This window comes from Mus pahari, chromosome 15 (assembly GCF_900095145.1).
Source record: "Mus pahari chromosome 15, PAHARI_EIJ_v1.1, whole genome shotgun sequence".
In the NCBI taxonomy this organism is placed as follows: domain Eukaryota; kingdom Metazoa; phylum Chordata; class Mammalia; order Rodentia; family Muridae; genus Mus; species Mus pahari.
The window spans coordinates 21,658,228-21,675,238 of record NC_034604.1 but is presented as its reverse complement, the minus strand read 5'-3'; the positions used below and the strand labels follow the sequence as shown (position 1 = coordinate 21,675,238).

At 40.2% G+C, this 17,011-nt stretch overlaps 1 long non-coding RNA gene across 1 annotated transcript in view; it reads right to left on the bottom strand.

The window, feature by feature from the left end:
• Positions 1-13,382: 13,382 nt before the first annotated feature.
• Positions 13,383-17,011, bottom strand: part of LOC110332882 — a 47,220-nt gene continuing 43,591 nt past the window's right edge. The window contains exon 3 of the long non-coding RNA XR_002381050.1: positions 13,383-13,777. This is a non-coding gene — a long non-coding RNA (uncharacterized LOC110332882). The remainder of the gene's footprint in view (positions 13,778-17,011) is intronic.

The following is a 17,011-nucleotide window of genomic DNA, read 5'->3' as shown; positions in this document are numbered from 1 at the left end:
ACAGAAGTGGATGCTCACAATCAGGGTCCCCAATGGAGGAGCTAGAGAAAGTACCCAAGGTGTTGTAGGGGGCTGCAACCCTGTAGGTGCAACAACAATATGAACTAACCAGTACCCCTGAGCTCATGTCTCTAGCTGCATATGTAGCAGAAGATGGCCTTGTTGGCCATCGTTGGGAAGAGAGGCCCCTTGGTCTTGTAAACTTTGTATGACCCAGCACAGGGGAAGGCCAGGGCCAAGTGGTGGGAGTGGGTGAGTAGGGGAGCAGGGGTGGGGGTGGGGTATAGGGAACTTTTGGGATAGCATTTGAAATGTAAATAAAGAACATAAAAATAATAAAAATGTTAAAAAAATAAAAACAACTATTTGTGGTGTTATCACACTCTCCAGCTTACATCAGCGCATGAGTTTCCAGAAGGTGCATTCATTGTTCCTCTCTGTACAGTGTCAGATAGATGCAAGAGGATTATTGGGTTGTGGCTGATATGAAAATCCAGCCCTTAGCCCTGGCCCTTGTTAACCAGTTAACCATCTTTTATCTCCCAGGCATGTGTGTGTGTGTGTGTGTGTGTGTGTGTGTGTGTGTGTGTGTGTGTTAAGCCTAATGAACCAGCTTTTAAATTTCCCTAGCTGATGCAGTCTATACAGCTGAGGTGCCTCTCCTCTTAGCTCAAGGCCTTTCAGCTCTACTTATTGAGTTGAATAATTTTGTTTAATAAATCAAGAGAATTTGCAGTGAGTTTTGGATCCGTTTGTTAGAGAAGATGTATGTGTTATGGCTACCATTTGGTCAGATGTTTAATTAAACTAATGAATTAGTATCTTTGCTGGTGAGGATTCCAGACACCTACACACCTCCATTTTTAGCCTCTAGGCTTTGCTATGTATGTATAGCACAAATAAATGTTGAGGAAAAAGCTGAGACTTTCCTGCTGTTCTCCTTCCAAAGGAACAAGGTCTAATGACTTCATCAGCTTCTACTTTTGACATTGACTTTGCCTGGCCCACCCACATGAGACATTCATCTGAAACCTTACCGTGGTGCCTTGACTCACCGCTCTTCCTTCTTATACTTGCTTTGACTGACTCCTTCCCACGGGGGATACCACATGAGGACAGCTTAACTATGGGGCTCGGTATGGGAAACTTTTCAACAAGGACTTACGAAACCTAAGAGATGGATTTGTAAATGCAGTCATTCCATCATCACCCACGGGGAAATCTCAAGGTATAAGAAGCTGTGAAATCTCAAGTGTCTATACAAAATGGCATGTGGTTTGCATATAGTATGATCATCCTACGTAAATCATCACTCCACAGCCTGGAACATCTAATACAATGTAAATGTTACACAAATGGTAGTTTGAATTGCATTGTTTAGGAATGAATGAGAAGGGAAAACAGTCTGTACTTGCTTTTCATGGGCAGGTTCCTTCTGTACATGTACAATACTGTCTTAGCTAGGTTTTCTATTGCTGTGATGAAACACCTTGAAAAAAAGCAATGGGAAGGAAAGAGTGTATTTGGCTTACATTTCTGTATCACAATCTAATGTGGAAGGCAGTCGGGGTAGGAACTCAAACAGTGTAGGAACTTGGAGGCAGAAGATGGTGCTGGCTCAGTCTGCTGCTTATAGCACTCAACATCACCAGTCCAGAGGTGACACTGCCCACAGTGGGCTGGGCCATCCATAGAAATCAATAATTAAGGAAATGATTTATTGACTTCCTTAAACCCAATATTATAAGTACTTTCTCAATTAAGTTTCCCTTCTCTTTAAAGACTCTAGCTTATGTCAACCTGACATAAAGCTAGCTAGCACAAATGTATTTCCCAAATATTTTACCAGTCTGTAAGTTCTGCCCAATGAAAACAGTGGCACCATGTTGCTGACCTGACGTCCTCCTTGCTAGCTCTGCCCAACTTGTTGGAGTCCATTGCTCCTGTTTTCTGTGGCTGTAACTGGATTCTGAAGTTAGTTCCACATAAAACTAATGAGGCTGTAATCAAGGTCTTTGTCCCTCATCCACATTTGCATGGGGTAAGTGCTGCAGATTGCATCAGTTTCTCAGTGTGTTCTGAAAGAGCCTTGCCCCCCTCCAAGAAATAAAAGGGAAGCAATTTAAAAAAAAAAAAACCTTAAGAATCTGGAACTCTATGATATTCTAAATCCTCCTTAGTTTGTTTTGCAAAATACACTGGACTCAAACCAAGGATGAGGCTTGTAAGCAGAAGGATTCCAGCTATGCTTGACTAGTCATGGAAGATCAGCCGAATGAACACTGGGCACGGCTCCACAGACAAACATGCATCCCAAAACTTAGTTCCAGTATCAGCCTTCATAAGCCATGGGGGTGTCCTTCAAGAAGGAATAGCTGGACACAACACAGTACAGATACAAGGATGAATGCTTTGGAGTTCAGATTCACTGCTGTAGAAACATCTGTGTCCTGTCCAAAACACATTCATGGCTTTACATTATGTCAGTAGCACCACTTGGATTTTCCCAAGTGTTACTCAAAGAAGCATTAAATTCATGTGAAATGCAGAGGAAACAAAGGGAGCATGTTATTCTAGGTCTTTCATGGAGATACTCCTATGGAACCTGTATGAGTCAACTTTCTATTACTATAATTAACATGCCTGAGGTAGTGAACTTTATGTAGAGGGCTTATTTAGCTCTTGATTTGGGGAATTCAAATGCACAATGTCTTTATCAATTCAGTTCAGTTGAAAGCCTTCTTGCTATACCCACATCATAGCAAATGAGCATGTGTGAGAGAGAGCTTAGTGCCCAGCAGCAAATCAGTAGAGAAAACTGAGTTTCTACAAGTCCTTCTAAGGATACACACAGTGACACAATGTTTCCCAGAAGACCCCACTTTACAAACTTTCCACCATCTCCCAACAGCACCACACTTGAAACCAGGCTTACAATCACAATGGACCCCTGGAATACCCAAACCACAAAAGCACACGCAGGTCACAGCAGACTCTCTCCAGAGATACTCTCAAGGTCATTGTTTCCTGGATTAGCTGGAAAGTAAAGTCCTCTCCCCTATAAACAAGCTGTAACTCTGAGCAGTCAGTCTGTGATTCACAGAGAGAGTGGAAATTCTTGGATGATTCTAAATACAAAGGGAAAAAGTGGCAATTGAAGCCAGTCCCCTTGAGATAGGAAGTTAAACATTTAAAATCACTGTCAACTATTCCGCTTCCCAAGAAACTTTCTCACCACTGTGGTGGCCAGTCCCATTATCTGTAAAGTAGTTCTACATATCTGCCTTTGGAACATTTGGCAGGATAGTCCCTCAGCCCTTCAGTTGTGGTCAGCTGAGATATTGGCCAGTCCTGGAAAAGGAACTATGTTGTGTGAACACCAGTGCAAGGACCAGATATATTCTCTGCTCTATAGTGTTTGAAAGATAGCATCTAGACTTTGGATGACTGCTTTGAACACTAACTCTTCTCCTGCCAATGACTCATGAAGTCTTAGAATCTTTCCACTCATCAATACCTACAATTTGAAGGTTTTTATTTTTTTTTAAACTCTGACCCACATTTCCTTTGCATTCCGTGTGTGTGTGTGTGTGTGTGTGTGTGTGTGTGTGTGTGTGTGTGTGTGATTTATTTTCATGTTCCTTTTCTTTTTGGTCTAGATCTTATACTTTATCTCCAAGTCTTGGTATTTTACCTTCTGCTTGATTCACTGTACTTTTAAGACTTTCTTGGAGTTTAACATATTGGATTTTTCAGTTCTATCTTCATTTTGGCTCAATTCCTCTTCAATGTTTCTCTTTATTGAAGTCAACATGCAAGTCCTACATTCAATTCCTCATTTTTGTCACATTTACATTTGTGTTTTCTTGGGCATCATTTGGGTGTTTATTTTCTTCAAGTTCTTTCTCCTTCATTAAGCTCCATCTTTGTGTTGTCTTTGCACTGCTTGAATTCTTTGAAGTTTATTGTTATTATTTTTCAATTCTGTGTCCTTGGATTTATGTAAGAAATTCTCATTGCAAATATTTTAGAGACCGGTATGTTTTAGAGAGAAAATCCTGGCTAGATATCTCAAATTGTTGGTATCTTTATGATGAGATCTAGAGAACATCTTTTGATAAGGGCAGAGTTGGATGTGGCAGAAAAGAGCTTCTGTGGTGAATGGGTTGGCCAAATGGTTGAAAATATCATTGGTAAAATGAAGTCATGGAGACAAAGGGGTTGAATTGGTTTGTGGGATGTGCCTTCCAGGCTGGCCTAGTGTGGGGGTAGACCTGGCTGAACAGAAAGATTGGATGTGCCATAGAATGGGCCTACGAGTTGAAGGATAAATAAGTGGCCACAATCTCACAGAAGATGACTTGATCCTCATGTTTTTATAATCTTGCCATCCTTTCCTATTTTTTAAAAAAATCATATTAGTATTTTATATACAAAGTTATAAATAAGATTAAATTGATTATGTTGGAATGAAACAAAATCTAAATATAATCCAAAGTAAAAATTTGAATCTAACAACATAATAAATAATATAAGGACATTGAATAGAAAAAGAATGGGGGAAACTAGTCTAAGTAACTTTGAAACCAAATACTTACTCAACCTATCCTCACTGCAGACAGAAGGTGACAAATCACATACTCTTCTAAATAAAGTGTCTTTCTGTAGTGATACTGGGACAAGGATTCTGACTCTCGTTTTTGTATACTGTTCTCTGAGCCATAGGTATAGGGGTTGTATTGTAGATGTATCAGTGGAGTTGGGACTCCCATGGTCAGTTTTGATGGGTGATTTTATGTAATCCTGTCTGTCTTAGTTAGGGTTCCTAATGTGATGCTGGAAGTGACTTAAGAATGAAAAAGATAATTTTATAACTATCATGTCACCTTCTACCACTGAGGAAACTCGGGGCAGGAATTCTTTTTTTTTTTTTTTTTTTTTTTAAGACAGGGAGTATTTTATTTAAAACCCATCAGTGAAGTGGGCAGCTTGGGTCTCTGACAAATCAATCATAAGTCAGTTACAGTATGAAAGCACATATTGCCACATACAAATTAACTGATCAGACCACAACTTTCTATGCTGGAACAGAATAAACATCCCTGTGGAAGCAGCACCTTGTGACATTTAATTTAGTATTCTTCTCCTTCTTCCTCCCCCTCGCCTTCCACAGAATCCACACCAACCTCCTCATAATCCTCGGAGCAGGAATTCAATGAGGAACCTAGAAGCAAGAAGTGAAGCAGAAGCCACAGGGGAAGGTTACTCACTGGCTTGTCACTCAGGTCTTGCACAGCTTGCTTTCTTAGAACACCAGGAAAACCATCCCAGAGGTGATACCACCCACAGTGAGCTTGGCAGGCCCATCCCAGAAATCAAGCAAGACAATGCACCACAGATAGCACACAGGCCATTCGAGTGCTCTTTCCAAAGTACTCTAGGTTTTGTCAACTTAACATAAAACTAGACATCACCATCTCCACTTTCGGCAAAAAGAAACTTTCTTTGATGAGGAACGGAATCCACACTTAGCTGTAGAAATAAGGATAAATGCTAAGAGTTCAGTCAGAAATTACACTGGCTTAAGCGCAGTTGGTTTTCCTCTCGGTTCCAAAACAAGCGAAATGTTTAAGGTGAAATAAAGTCATAAACATTGTTCTGGTCAAATAGGGGTTGTGACCATATAAGACACAACATGACAGCAAGCATAACACTGAGAGAATACACTGTCTCCAGGCCAAGAAGAGGGCTTTCACTTGAAACCATTTCTGCCCGGTCTAAACCTTCCAGATACTAGACGCTTAACAAAGTAGTTTTCTGTTGTTTATGTTGTCCATGATATGATACTTTTATTATGATAGAATGCCAGACAAAAGGAGACTTTAGGCAAGGCTTCCAGAACGACTTCTAAAGGAGGTAGTACTTGCTCAAGAAGCTAAGAGTTAATGCCATTTCTTTGCATCCATTATCTCTTTTCATTTTTAAATGCTTTGATCGACACAAAATTCTTGCTGTATGAATATGTATGAGGTGCAAAGTTATAGTCAGACAGGAGTCTGTTCTGTGTTCTGTGGTAACAGGATGAACACAGTTAACAATAATACACTGTATATCTCAAAATAACTAGAAGAGAAGAGTTTGAATGTACTCACCACAAAAAAAAAAAAACAATAAGTGTGATGATGGATATACTGATTACCATGACTTGATCATTATTCAACATATTCATGAATCAAAGTATCACATTGCCTTCCATTTTAACAGTTCTACAAGGTAAGAACTACACCATCTACTGAGAATGATGCTGAGGAGGTGGAAGATACAACATGTACCAGGTCTATGCTTACCCTGTTCATTTTGTCTTCACAGTACAAGGTGGATGGAGTTGCTCTCGCAAGGTCAAGAGAGGTCTCGAACTTCAGAATCGCAATTTTTTTTAAGAAACAGAATGAGACACTGAACAGAGAGCCCTTACTCAGAGTACCAGTGGGAGAGACATTAGGACACAGAGACTGGACAGAGCTTATCACCTACGTTGGTGGGCTCTTCTTCTCATTGTGGGAGGAGATAATTACAAGCCTTTACAGAAATATCTAAATCAACCACATTTTAAAATATGATCTTGGCACTCTGAGCATCACTAGACATTTTATAATAAGATTGATTTCCTGGTTATCTGAAAAGATCACATGTGAAACTGCCCTACAATCCCCTGTCCACTGTTTTTCAACAAGATTTATTTCATCATCTTGGCACAGCTTTGTACATGAGTCTCATTCAAGAAAAACTGAATGTCAAGTTGGCTTGTTTTCAGACAGCCAATCTAAGAGACAGGGAAAGCATGTAAGTCAAAGTAATGCCTAAACCTACTGCCCTGAAGTCCCTCAAACAAGAAAGCGTACTGGCCCTGATTGAGACTTTTCTAGTGCTTAGGAGTGCTAGAGTTCACCTCTGCACAACAGCTGGCTCAGCCTTCTGGCTTGCTGCTTTTAAAGACCTTTAGGCAATAATCTGTTTCATTAAGACAAAACCCTAAACCCTTTAAGCCCCAGCAGAGAGAAACTTCAAAATTAGCCACTCCAGGTGGCTATAGAGAGCCATTGAAACAGCTATGTCTAGTAGTCCATTACTTCTAACCTCCCTCAGGACAGCAGCTACTGACTTGGAGACAACTGAGCCGAGCCAGCCTTCCCTAGACTATTAGCCTTTTGAAATTCATTCAAAATACTAAAATACTGAGTAAGTATGCAGTTTTCCAGAGAGAAAGTCTGTGACAAAATCATATCCAGAGGAGGTCTAGAGCTATAGAGGTCAAGGCTCTGAGGAAGGAGAGCCTTAGTGTGAGACAAAAAGAGTACAGCCCCCATCGAAGCTCAGGAGAAATGATATTGAAATATAAAGTTTAAAAAAAAAATGGATGCCAGCCCTGATTTTACCATGGCAGATGGTGACCTTCTTCAAGGGATAACAATGCTCTTACTACTCTTGCAAGCCTTGGATATTTTTCTTTCAGAAGGATGCTAAAACAACATAGCAGTGAAGTCTATAACAGGCACTCAGTAAAACTATCTGTACTTATCCAGTCCAGAATTCGATAACTCCTTTTAATCTGAAGGGATACTGTTCACTTGTTCACAAACCTTTCTACATATTACCCAGTGAACTGGCTTTATTTGGGTCTAGACTGGCACTCATTGTTACTCTAGAAGACTACAGTTTTCCGTGCAGTTTCTATTCATCCCACCTCCCCATGTATCTGTTAATAGATCCCAACAGTTGTATTTTTCCTACTATTGGGGCTTGTGTAAATCTGATGCATAGGACGCATTTAACTTAGAAGCATTTGATGCTTAGAAAAACCTTAAGAGTAAAATTGCTAGCCATAGGCATGTTTGATTGAACATTTCATTAGGCCATAGGACCCTTTGCCTGTGCTTCAATACCAACTAGTTCAATGTAGCTCTAACATAGTATTGAACAAAGCCAGGCCACTACATGATGGTTATAGAGGCTCTTCGGTCTATGGTGGAAACCCTTGCTGAGGTTCATTTCTAGCCAAAAAACACATCCAGCTTTATCCTTTCTTTCTGTACAGACTCAGAAACTCTTATCACTACATCATCTTCTTGCTAATTGGGTACCTGGAGCATGCAGTACTTTCTGGGCAGCCTGTATTGCTTTCTTCTATAGGCTTGCCCCCAACCTCATCCCTCCTCTGTCTTCCAGAAACACATTTGTTAATCTTAATGACTACTTTCTTAGTTCAGGCTATGACAGCAGTGTCTCAGAGATTGCTGGATGGCTTATAGACAAGAGAAACATTTTCTCACAATTGTGAAGACTGGACATGGGAGATTAGCATTCTGATGATTTGGCCTCTTTCAGACTGTGGACTATTGGGTTCTTACTCTTTTCCTAAGACAAGAAAGAAAGCAAGAGATATCTTGGGGACTTCAATATAAAAGCATCAATCCTATTCATTAGATTTGTACCCTAATGATTTAATTATCTCTCATAATTCTACCTTCGATATCATCATATCAGGTGTTAGAAATAGAGTTAAGTCTTTGCCAGGTGGATTTTTGGAGGAATGTGAGCAATCAATCACAGCTGTCAAAGACATGGAAGCATCTTTGAAAATTCACACACATCAGAGTCTCCTGTGCCAAGGCTGAGCTGTGAGCAACGCTGAGGTAACAGAGAAGCCAGATCAGACTGAAGCAGTAGCCACCTTTCTTTGACTGAAAAGGTCAAACCAGGGAACTGACCAAGAGATGAGAGGGGTGACCTGGACACAAGATCTCATGCACTCTGTCCATCACTTGCCCTACGGAAAGGATCACTCTATGGCAACCAAAGCCCACAGGTTCACAAGATCAAGGGTCTTTTCCTAGTGTACCATATCAGCTTGTGCCCTCATTAAACAGGAAATTACACATATGCATTGGGTCAGCAGTCTATCCATTAAGGAAAAATAGGTTTTCTGAGAAAACGAATATCATTAATTTACCCTGAAATTTTACTGGGGGAGATTCTGTTGCATTTGAATACAGATGGGAGATAAAAGATGCTGGAGCACTCCACTCGCCCTGTTATTAATGAAGTAGGATACATAAAAGACCCATTAAAATTCCATAGCAGCCTCATAGGCATCTTTCACATCTAAGTCACTTTCATGTCTTAAGAGCAGCATTTCCATAAGGAGGTGCTGACTGCTTACACACACACACACACACACACACACACACACACACACACACACACACACATTTGATTGTTAAATCATTGTTTCTTATTTATTGAAAATCATTTGTATACATTCTATTTTGACCATATTTCCCCTCCCCCAATTCTCCTCAGATCCTCTCTACTTCCTTACCCATCCAACGTTATTCTCCCTCTCCCTCTCCCCACTTCTCTGTCTCTCTGTCTCTGCCTCTGCCTCTGCCTCTGTCTCTGCCTCTCTCTCTCTCTCTCTCTCTCTCTCTCTCTCTCTCTCTCTCTCTCTCTCTCTCCCCCTCTCTCTTTCACACACACACACACACACACACACACACACACACATACACGAATAATAAGCACACAAAACAAACATCCCTACAAAAACTGAAACCAAATATACAAAACCAAGACCATGATTATACAACCTCTCTTCATCTATTAAGTGCTTCAGTAGGTAAGCCCTGAGCACAGTGAGTGGGCCAGGCACTGTCCTAGTTACTGGATAAATTAAATCTGGGAAGCCTACACCTTTGTGAAGAAAATAAAGGAGCAGATAGATTGGAGAATGGAGTCCTGCGGTCCTGACAGTGCAAGTTTAGAGGATTTAACCCAAATATGGAACAAGAGAAACAGGCTAAGATTCTAAATGAAAATCTGAAGGAAAACTGAGACTTTAATCTCATATAAAAAAAAAGGATAAATAAAAGTAGACAAAAAGAAAGAGAGAAAAAAAAATGAACAGGGTGATACAGCTTCAGGAAGCTACATCCCAAAAGACTTCTGGAAATCCTGATAAGATAACTCTTCTGGAAAGCAATGAACTTTGATCTGAGCCTTGAAAGCCATGGTTACAGGGTTCCATTAAAGAGGTAAGAGACCCAGGGAGCTACATTCACAGCAAATGGCCGGTGCTGCTTACTCCTCACAGTTTATTATTTATTCTTCCATCTCTCTACACTCTAGATTTTAATAGATCCTCTAGTAACAAAAATACTATATTAAATGGCTTAAGCCTGGGAGGAATCCTACAGGAATTCGTCCTATTTTCACAACTTACCATTTGAAAACTGCCCTGTGATTAGAAAGCAATTCAGATCATGCATCCAAAATATTGGTGGGAAATAAAAGCCCCTCCCTGGCTTCGTAAACCATAACTTTGAAAAGGAAGTAGTGTCATTCACACTTTAGAAAAAGGAACAAATTGAGTATTTCCTCAAGCCAAAGGCAGACCAGGCACTACCCCCGTCTCTCTCTTACTGCTAAAGATTGCATCTGATCACATTCTCCAACCTGAGGCAGTTATATGTGATGCTTGGGGCTCAAGCCTGACTGGAGTATACACTGGCTGTATAATGCAGAGATTTGACCATCCTGAACTTCAGTAATTTAAATGAAAATTAGAATGCCCACCTTACATGATAAAGTAAAACATCGTAAGTGATACTTCCGTGTAATCATTAACTCTTTTCAAAGGAAAGAAATTGCATTGTAATGTGTGCCAAACACTTCTACAAACTCTGGTGGGGCGACTGTGAGCGAGCAGAGCCATGGAAAAGTTTTAGGAGAAGGCAATTGTTAGCTGGTACCTGTTATGCCTCAGGGAGACCAACTTTATGGATTTCTTTATACTTAAGTGGAGTCTTCCCACCTAGTTCATTCATCCCTTTAGAAAAACTGGCAGCCTTGTGCTTGATAATTATGCTCACATTGTCTAGAATATCTCTTTTCCTCCTCAAAGCTTTTTCTTTAGCTAAATCCACCTTTCAGCACTGGGAACCTTCCCTGTTACCTGTAATAAAATCATGTGCCCACTCATTCATTCATCTTTGTTGTGTGGTCGTCGGATACCTCACCTTATACAGAGATCATTTTCTTTCTGTGTATCTGATTCTTCCTAGAAAATGGGGATCGTATCTGCTCTTAATAAACACATCAACAGGAGGAGGAAGCCTAATAAACATTTGTTGAATGAAATACATATTCTGCTATGTCACTTACAGCATGATCGGTGCTCACAGTCTCAGGAAATCTGTAGTGTTCCTCAGAACAGCCCTTGACATAAGTAGAAAGGTATATATTTTAATTAAAACTTAGAAGTATGGGACCAAACTAAAATGCCATGTCGAGTTCAGTTGCTTCTCCTGATCAGGGATGTTTAGCATGTATCATGCCCTCTAAGGCAACAAAGGCAAAAGGAATACTATTTTCTGGTTTGATTTCTCTGGCTTGTTCAGTTAGCTTTCATATGCTGCTCAGGATCACCTGCCCAAGAATGGCACCACCGATAGAGGAGAACATGATACATATGACACTAAGGGCTGGTAACATTTGGGGAGCCTGGGAGAAAATGTCTGCAGGAGAGAAGCGAATTGTAAGTACATGGCACACTGAACCTAGCAGAGATCTGGGACTGAGACTGAGGGCAATCAAAAGTGAATTAAGTAGAAGGATGCCACAATGATTAGAAGGGGAAGGGAGATCCCTGAAAACACTTTTCGTTTGCTTGGATATGGAAAGGAGGAAGGAACAGTAAGGTAGTCAGTAGTAGAATAAAGGGAATCAATGAAGGGTTTATAGATCAGGAGAACATGGGAAGAACCAAAGGTCAACCAAACTAGCATTTGAAGTTGGTGACAAGGGGTAGAATTCCTTTGAAGGTACATGTTTAATTTCAAATCTTCACACACACACACACACACACACACACACACACACACACACACACACGCACACACACACACAACCTCCTAGTCATTCTACCATTAGAAGCTTATTCTTAAAATCTCCTTAGTTCCCCAGAGAGCTTCTTTTTGAAAGCAAATATTGGAAGAGAGCTAGCACCTTCATCCTAACCTATGGTGCAGGAAAGAAGAGATGTTCATGAGCCACGATGCCAAAAAGCTCTCACAGGAAATCAGGCCCCCACAGAGAGGGATTTGTGTGAGAGCCTTATGAAAGATGCCAGCAATGTGCGGCTGTGTTCTGGGGGCAGCCAAGGAATGATCCAGAGCCACCCAGGCAATCAGAGCTATCCCCATGTGGTCAGAGCATTTAATCCAGGGCAGAGGATGGCTGGGAGAGGAGGCAGGGGGGATGAGTGTGAAGGATTTTGCCCAGAGCCAACCTGAGCACATCAGGGACCAACAAAAGAGCAATTTCCTTAATCTCCAGCACATTCTGCAGGGATATTATAAATACCGTAATGGCTCAAGTCTGAGGCCCAGGTGGAGATACATTATCTTCCTGCCCAGAGTGAATGGAGCTCAAAGCCACATGCCTGCTTTGCTTCTTGCTTCCCTCCCCAATCAGGTCACAGTCAGCATTGATGTCAGTACCACTTTCCCTGATGGATGAATGGACCCCTGACTTTTTTCAGCAGTCATTCTATCCATCAACACGGGAGAAATAAAGGCCAGTTTCAAGTGACTCAGCTCCAGGGCCAATTACAAAACTCCAAACGTTCTGTAAAGGCCCACATTTAAGGGATTCATGGGTAACAGTACTCATATCCCTACCCTAGTTTCTGGGGTTGCTTATTTCTTAACAAATCATGTATAATTATGTAACACTGGGGGCCATGCACTACAAATCTGCAAAATAGATTGCTCTATAGCACCATGGTAAGGACTCAGTTGCACATTGCTGTTCCAGTACTGATTATGTCATAGACAACCTCTTGATAAGCACTGCTCACAGACATTCTAACTCTTCTAGTCAGAGCAGATAGCCCCACCATGGTTTATTTTGAGATCTAGAATGATTATATGATTTTTATGGGAAAATTAATTGTTTTGGTCTGTATTTGAAATGTACCCCCATGTGTTCTGCATTTGAACATTTGGTCTCCAACTGGCAGTGCTATTTGGGAAGGTTGTGGAAGCTTTAGGAAGTAGAAATTCGTGGTTCCTAGGGACATGTCTTGAGGCTTAATACTCTACCTTCTGTTCACTCTCCACTTCCTGGATATAGATACAATGTGAACATCTGGAAAGCCTGTCCCAGCCACCATGTCTTCCCTGTTCATTGCCATGCCATATCTTCTCTGTCTTTTCTGCCATGATGGAAAGATCACCCCAGCGTGAGAGTCAAAATAAATCCTCTCTCCCTTGAATTGATTCTTGTCAGGTGTTTAGTTTCAACCAGAAAAGTAGTAAACTCGAAAGTAATTTTCCAACTTTATTTTGTTTTATACAGAGTAATATCTATCTATTTATCCAAATACAATGTCATCGAACACCTATTATGAACAAGTAATTTTAGCTGTTATTATGTAATCATCTCTGTATTAAACAAAATTATTATACAAAAAGAACTAAAAGTCATGCTAACAAGACCTAAGATGGCCAGTGTAGGAGTCTAGGAAGCACTGAAAACTTGACTATTTCAGCCTCTGTTCTATAACTTTAGTGCCCTTTTATATTCTCCTAGACGAAGGCAGGACATAAGTCACGCTCTTTCAGTAACAGTCCAGGTCTTTCAGAAATTTCGGATCCAGAGAAGTTCTGCCATGGCCCCTTAGAACTTTTCCAAAGTTTCTTTTCTGGAGTTGTTCCATCTGGAATGGAAAATGTGTTTAAAATAATATTTCAAAAGACAATGTTTCCTCTGCTCCATATAACAGCTGGTGATATTTGCTATGACTTTCTCGGTCTCCCTAGACTTTCTTATTTCTTATTAAATAGCCCCATATCTTTCGTTTTCCCCATATGTTGAAATATATTTAAAAGGCTAAGTTTGAACCCAAAGTTCAAGCTGTTCCAAACTGGTAGTAATAGTCAGAGCTGCCAGTCACATGGAAGTAACAAGGATTTTTTGCCCTCAAGTGATCTAAAGTGAACAACGGATTCGGAGCTTGTCAGGAGACCCAACAGCCTCATCTAGCATTTTGTAAGTTTAGCTCTTAAGCCTAGTTAGCTATTAGTTCTGTATTAATGTACTTTTTTGTGTTTTCTGCTTCCTTAAACCTATATTGTACTATAATCTACAACATAAAGCAAGGACAGGAGAAAGGCTGGCTTGGTGGCTATTCTACTAAACTACTCCAATAAAGTTCCATAGCCACCACTACTTATAAAAGAATACAAATTTATTTTTTATAGCTCTGAGGGTTAGAAGATCAAGGTCAGAGCGACCCTGAACTTCCGTGTGTCACACTGAAAGCAAAGATACCTCCTTATGTCTTCTCAAGGAGAGAAAGGAAACTGTGTTGAGCTTTTTAAAATGTCACTAATCCAGCTGAGGAAACCTAATTACCTTGCTCTACTTCCTCATGGTATCACTTCCGTATGTAGAAACTCAACTTATGAACTTAAGGGAGACACTTTCAGTCAGCAAGTGGAAGAATACATGTGTTTACTGAGCTCATTCAGAACTCTTTTGTGACATACAGTTTGCTCTATAATTAAATTCACAAATAATGCCTTGCACTCGTTGGCTGATTCCTCGCCTCAATGCATAGCCCATCCTAATTATGTTTTGATTATTTTCTGCTAAAAAGTTCTATGTTCTCTGATTAGAAACAACAACCTCATAATTATTATAAGAAAAAATAATAAAGTCTTTGTGGTAGGATCACATTTTATATAGAATTTTTTGAACACTCAAAGCAACAAAAATATCACAATCAAAATAGAGAAAATTCAGATATAAATTTTAGCAAGGACAGTTAACTCAGATTCTGAAGAAATTAAATGTTGGAATTCTATATGAAAAGAGGATGTCAGCAGTATAAATATGAAGACGGTAAGTGAGAAGAATTTATCCTGATGGCCACAGTCATGAGATGTCTGCTTGGGTGGGAAACGCTGAAGCCAGAGCTTGACTGAGGTGTTTACCAACATCCAACTCTACCGTGATGAGGGCCCCAGTAAAAGAAGGAAAGAAAATAAAAGAGACTAGTGTGTTTCAGAGATCATCTCTGTTAAGAATCTGAAAGAAGATAAATGTTAGCACTTTCTTGGTCCAAGGATAGGTAATTAGAAGAATATCAGTATGTAAATACGCTGTTGATTTGTTTTCAGGAGAGCTACTTTCTCCTGTCATAGTCATGCTGTTAGTGCAAAATAAATTTAAGCACACAAAATAAAGCATGCAGTTCTGCTCTGATCATTTTTAGGGTAACAGGGAATATCCAAATGTATCTATAAAACCAGGGACTACATGACAGAAGCACAAAACTCCAAGGAAACAAGTAGATCTTGCCTGGAAACCTACATAGGTCTGTCTGTTCCCACCACACAAGCAATACCAGTATAAGACAATGGTAATATGATCTACTACTCTCTGGATGGGAAGAAGGTGAATGTCTCATAAGGAAAGAGAAGAAATTGAAGGCTACATCTTCATGGTAAGCAAGGGTGAGGCAAAGCCAGAATGTTTCCAGGGCCAGGCTGTCTAGCATCATCTTACAGAAGATATCAAGAGCTGCACGTGGATCTTGAAAGCCTTGGTTATGCCTACCATGAAACAGGACTGATTATGCCATTCTCGGCTGATGCCTAGGCCAGTAGTTATATCTTGTTAGGGTGAAAGGTAGAGGAAGGCACTGGTAGTAGCAGGCAGGCTAATATTGGAAGAAGGATGAAAGAAGGGAGGTGGTCCTTCCCTGTGCTAAGCATCCATGGAAGCAAGAAAATCTTCCCTGTGTAATATACCTAGAAGCCCCTCCATTTATAAAATAACAGAATTCCAATGTATCCCTATGCTATTTCCTATTTTCAAAGTATTGAAAGTATTTGTGGTATACACACACACACACACACACACACACACACACATATATATATATATATATATATATATATATATATATATAATATGTAAGTTTCTTAGAGACTGAACTTGAGAGAAGACATAAGTTAGCACCTTTTCTAGCTGACCCATGGATAGGTAATTCAGAGTATGTAGAATGACATCTTATATTTTCAACCCCTCTTCTCTGAGGCACATGATGGCAGGAACACTTCCCAGTACATAATGGTTGTGAGATTAGAGAGAGCTTCCACACCTGCAGGACATCTGCACAGTGCACACTGGAAATGGTAGAGGGCTGTACTGAGAACAAAATTGGATAACCCTACTCAGACAGAGCAAAAGATAGAAGATGCTCTTCTAGCTGTCAATCAATGGAGACATTAAGATACAAACACACACACACACACACACACACACACACAAACAAACACACACACAAAAAAACAAAAGCAAAAATAACCTTTAAGTTTGGAGGAAGATTTACCAAGTAGACCTCCATTCAGCAGCAAACCCTGTATCCTTGAATGAGATTCAAAACTTAGTTAGAAGCAAGAATGAACAAGGAAGCTCATGAGGCTAGAGCTAACAGAGAAATTACTTCTCCAGATGGAGGTGAACACTAAGAATAGAAATGTCTATAACTACTCTAATGACATTGTGAGTCTTTTTCCCATGCATTAGTCATTATACACCATGAACCTAAGTTCTAGTCACAGTAAAAGGAGGAGAACCAGGAGAAGAATTCTGGGGTGCAGCTGGAGATTCAGGCACAGTGCAGAGAACGCAGAGGAAAGAAGCCTTACTCACCAGTGTTTGATTGCTTAAATACTTCTCCAATGTACAGGGTAATACAAGCAACCAGGGCTGAAGTCTTGCCTAGAGAAGAAGAGAAGAGAAAAGGCTAAATACTAAATTAATCACTTGCTAAAAACTTCTTCCTTCTGCCTAACTTTTTGGGACACTAAGTATATATGGGAAAATAAAACTCTCTCTCTCTCTCTCTCTCTCTCTCTCTCTCTCTCTCTCTCTCTCTCTC